The sequence below is a fragment of the Acyrthosiphon pisum genome, chromosome A1 (assembly GCF_005508785.2).
Source record: "Acyrthosiphon pisum isolate AL4f chromosome A1, pea_aphid_22Mar2018_4r6ur, whole genome shotgun sequence".
In the NCBI taxonomy this organism is placed as follows: domain Eukaryota; kingdom Metazoa; phylum Arthropoda; class Insecta; order Hemiptera; family Aphididae; genus Acyrthosiphon; species Acyrthosiphon pisum.
In genome coordinates this window covers 108,424,323-108,430,322 of record NC_042494.1, presented here as the reverse complement: position 1 = coordinate 108,430,322, position 6,000 = coordinate 108,424,323, and positions in this window count along the sequence as shown.

Here is a 6,000-nt window from a genome sequence, read left to right as displayed (position 1 = left end):
TCGTTTTAAAGTAACAACAAAAACCAAAATCAATTTTCTCGAAAACAGATTTTGCGTAAAAATTCCCGTTTTTCCTTTATTTTTCTTTTGTTTTTCACGGCACTTTTGAAAACTATTGGAAAAATTTTACTTTTGACCCCCCAAAGTACCAACTAGATTCACTTTCCTATCAGAAAAGATACTGTTGAAGAAAATCGAAGCACTTTTTCTGTCCTAAAAGGTGATGACACACACAAAAAAATAAAAAAACACACATCATTGTAAAATCAATACATTCATCGTTCCACTCAGAATCTAAAAGGTGGGCAAGTGGATGTCGCTCTGCTTGTATAGTAGGTTACAAGTGGGTCACTGTATAATGGATGGTATTAAATTTTGAATTCAATGATAGAATATCATTGTATAAGAAAAACGATTCTGAGCGGAAACTGAATCTAGGGATAAGATATATTATATACTTATATCTATGGTATTAAAAAAAAAATTGACCCATAATAAATTCCAGATTAATCATATCACAATATGTCAATATCCATTAGGTACTTATGACGCGTTATACTTCAACAACAAACCGTGATACTATCATAGATATATAATAGTATACTTTAGAAGTTTCAAATACCCACGAATAATATTAAACAATCACATCATTTTGTGTAATAATTCCCCCTTTTTCCTTAATTTTTCTTTTGTTTTTCACGGTGCTTTTGAAAACTATTGGAAATTTCAAATTTTGACCTCCCGAATGCACCAACTAGATTCACTTTCCCATCAAACAAGATACTGTTGAAGAAAATCGAAGCAGTTTTACTGCCCCAAACCGTGATGACGGACACAAAAATAAAAAATAAAAAATAAAAAAATAAAAAAACACACATCATTGTAAAATATCAATACATTCATCGTTCCACTCAGAACCTAAAAATAATAGTTTAAAATAAAAATATTTTCAATGTAATAATTTGTTTTATAAAATGAAATATGTGTATATAGTATTATAGTATATAGTATATACCTACTATATACCTTACTACTTTTGTTTGTACTTATGCACTGATAAATAAAACCGAAGTAGTCTATAGAGTGGTATACTATACTAGGTACTATAGACTATAGAATATAGAGCCTAGAGTGCCACCGGATTTTTAGAAAATGACTAAAAGTGCCGTGAGTCAAAAAAGGTTGGGAACCTCTGATATATAGGTATTAACATTGACTCATTGACAAAATGTATACTGAAATAGAAAAACTACATCACTAAATTATTATATATAGGTACACAGCAGATTCACGATAATCTTCGATGTTTGATAATTTTCACTATTAACCGAAATAAAAATCAACAACGTTTAATTGACCAAGGGCTAATTATTTATAGGTATTAACATATAGACGTGATGAATTTAAGCTTTTATAGACTATAATGTTTCGGGTATACGACATATATAGGTATTCTACAAATTAAACTAAAAAAAATAGGGAGCTATAGCCACTAAGCCTCTCTCGACTATCATTCTGCGGCTATAGGAATTATTAAGATCTGCAGACTGCAGACCACAAGTTCTCGCCTATATATTGCTAAATATAATATAGCTATAAGTAGGTATACAGTACACTCGTGAAAAAAAAATTAAAATAAATGTTTGCTTGGGCGTAGATATAATATGTCGGTATACGATAAACGATTATTCATACGAATATACGATAGTACGATACATAATATTATTATTTATACACGCTATTGATGATAACATTATTTAAAAGTATAGCGTTCAGACAAGTAGGAATTTATCTGTTTATCTTTTACAATGCATTTAATGCGCAAAAAATATAAATGATTAATTTATTAATTATTATACACAATGATGGCATATGATGTTATATTTTTTTAATAAAACATTAAAATAAAAAATAAGTAAAATCTTCGAATTCCTCCATCAATCACTAGGTCAAGACGAGAGAAATCATATGGATAATTTATTGTAACAGCAAGCAGCAAACAAGTATGCCATATTGTTGTATTATATTTAAATAAAAAATTGTCAGCCCAGATGCCGATGAGGCTTATCTAAGTAAATAAAAAAATAATAAGAATAAATTACGGAACTACTCTCAAATTATTCTAATATACAAATCTTTAATTCAATAAATTACCTAAGCTGTTTTTTTTAAACTGAATTCTGTTTTACCCACGTGTCTCATCCGAGAGGGAGATCTGGGATTAGTAATTGAAGGAAAATATACATCATTGAAATTTTAACGATAATGATATATTATAGTATTTACACTTATGAACGAATATTGAACAACCGCTGGAACACATTTTTTTATTTATAATATAATGTATAATTATTTAAACATCAATCATATAATATTTGATTAACATATTACACTTTCTAGATTTACTACATATTATAAAGGTAGAAACCTACACCTTATAAGTTATAAATATCATACAAGAATATAAGATTATAAATTATAATATAAATAGGTAGGTAGGTACATTGCAATTCGCGTTGAAATTAGGAAATGCTATGTTATGTTATACAAAAAATATTCAGACTCTCCAAAAAAAAGTATTGTCTTATTAATTTAAATTTAATCCAACAATAACGAAGATGTAATTTTATATTTTTATGTAAAAAAAAATACGTAATATAGGTACATGTTTTTAAAATATAAATGCCAACATTTCGTGATTTTATAATCCTATGTTGAAATTTCAACTTGCAACAGTTTTACAAGAAAAAATTATTTTTTTATGAAACGAATAATGTAGGTACGTACCTCTATATCTATCTACAACCACTAAGTGACTATATAGTGACTGTATATCACTTATCTATACAAATTGCAATTTAAATATTATATTAATACCAGTGGCGTAATTGTGTGTGTGTCTGTGTGGGGGGAGGGGGTCAAGGGTGGCAATTGCCTCTCTGAAATTTTAGCGGGGGAGGCGAATGCATTATTTCTCCACCACCAAAAATGCTGACTCCTGACAGTAGAAATCTTTAAATCATCTAAAATAAAGAAAGAATGCAATATACGCATTATACATTTAACATAGGTACCTATTACATTAATTATAAGATAAAAATATTTTTTTCAATTATTGCATATAACTATAACTATAATACTATATATATAACTATATAAGTATACATATTTTATTTCACGTTTCTCCTGCGTTGTATAATATGTTAACGTTTATAAATTCTCAACGTTATCGTATAATTATCTGGGTTAGAAAAATAACCCAGTAATATTATTAAATGAATTTTGATAACAGGATAATATCATCACATTATATTTTTCGAACAAGTTATAACACTTTTTTATGATGAACTCTTATGCGCTTAATATTATTTAACGATGTGGGTGCTACGATTTGTTTCTAAGCCAAAAAATAAGATTTAAGACTTATGTAAAAAAAAATTAGGGTTTGGTGAATAAATATTCCCCCACCCCTTGTAAAATCCATTTATGCCACTGATTCATACTATCACTTCACGACACGCTGATCGATCCACTCACTTGAATAATAAAAATCAAAACATAATGTAAAACATAATATATTTGTATATTTAAATGTGACCAACAAGTGTTTAGTCATTTAAACACTTTATTGGTGATTTAGGTACCTGCTTATATTATAATATAGAGTATACCTAACAACGAATAAATAATAACTATAATAAGCAGCACCTAAAAACTACTGGGGAGGAGACGAAGCGAGGCACGTGCCGACGCGAGATATAAATTATGACTAGGAGTTTCATTCAACCCCTTCGGACAAAAAAAAACCCCAAGACCCCAATATTATTATGCCATTAATTATATTGTTTCTCCACGTATAGGTATTTCTAAAAAGATCTCTAACGTCGTCACAAAAGACTTTTGTACGTCCATTTTTCTTAGGGGTGGATATTGAATGCATATCGGTTTTATACGTTTCGTAATCGCACACAACAATCCACAACTACGGTAAATTATTACGAAACACCATAAACTCATTTCAGTATAGCTACGTGCTGACAGTGGCCTTTGGTGGTGGGGGGGGGGGGGGTTTTAAAACACCCCCCATAAACGGCATTTATGCAAAAAATGTATGTATATTATTATTCAGATTTCTAAAAAGTATGTGGCCATGTGATTCTATTTCATATTTGAATTTGATTGATATTATAATGAAAATTGATACCTATAATATAGAAAGTGTGAACTCTTTGTTGTATTAGAATATACTCGTAAAATTAAAACACTCTCCTAAAAAAATGTTGGCTATGCGCCTGATACTGAGCATATTATTATATATAAGACCCAAAAACGAGAGGAAAAACAAACCATTGGCAAACATCGCGGATGGCATTAATCAAATTTCAAAAAAATTATAATACATACCTACATTTATTAATTAAAAATAATCGTTTCTTGATTAATTATTGTTATTTATTATAGATACCAATTTTATTATCACTTGAAAACAATTTTTATAGTATCTAACCTTGAGATCTTCTCAGCTTTTCTTAATCTATTATTTATTAAGTGCTTTAAATGATCTCATAACCATTTATAAGTAGATATAGGTATAAGAGTTTATTTCTACTTATTAAAACAATACCTACGTAGGTAGGTATAACATATTAAATATTTAATGCATTTTTGTGTTTTGTGTTTAGGTAGCTTTTTATATTTCCTACGTATTGTCGTAACTTTTTTTTAAACTTAACTTAACTTCCTACAATAATTTATATACCTATTTAATATTTGTTATCTAAAGTTTTTTTTACCTTCTATAGTTCTATAGATAATAGATACAGTCATAAAGAGATAATAAACATTAAACAATACATAATAATATTATATTATAATATTAATTATAATTATTACCTACTTGAAGGTTATTAAACGTCTAATCTATAAAAGAATCTTTAGCCTATTTAGACTATATGCCTATAGAATATAGATATAAGTAGGTATATACCTAACTCATATACCTATAAGTATATCATGTAATAGGTAAGTATTTATAATATTTTGTTAGTTTTAAATAAAACATTGTACTTACTATTTAAACTAGATAGGTAATACAAATGTCTGTCAAATGAATGTCTTAGATACCTGCCTAATATGTTGTCTCTGTTTTGCTAACTGATAGCCCAGATATTATTTAAGTTTGTGCTTGTGGTTACCTACCTAATGGTTAATGATTTATTATGATACGATTATTATTTACATTTTTATTTGTATAGCTAAATTGTTTTTGTATAATTTTCGACAATTAATGTATTACAAGACTGATATTTTATTTTTAATATCAAAAATGAAAAATACAAAGGTTTGTTTTTTTACCCAAGTCATTTGGTATTTAATATTTAATAATATATGATAATTAAACGGTTTAAACAGTAGGAAATTATTAATTTTTTTATAATATATATAAGTGTGCTAGGAGGTTCTAGCGATATCCACTTACTATCTTTTATAGGAGTTAACACTATCTGTTGTAGAAGTTAACACTATGTCTATGTAGGAGATTACCTACATTTGTAGGAGTTTACCATTCCCCTATTTAGGGAGGTGACGGGGGGGATAAATTAAAGGGGTACCGTTGTAGAGGTTAAATTGTTTTCAAAGTGAAGTTATAACAAAAAAAAAAATTAATTTTTTTATTTTATTGGATTTGTTGAAAAGTTATATTAGTGATAACTGATAACTGATACCTAAGTGATAACCTGTATCTTTTTTTATTATATCTTTTACATTTTTATACATATTTGAATATTTCTATATATATGTATAATGTATTTTATTATATTGTCATATGTACAATTTAAAAAAAAAGCTAAAATCTAAAATTATAATTTGCTTTATTTGATTATGAAGGTTGACTTTTTTATTAGGAATAAATGGAGTGGTATCTGATGGTAAAATGAAAATGTTCTCTAAATTAGAAGAAGCATAGGTAAGTGAAATAAGAGGAAAAATATACATTTT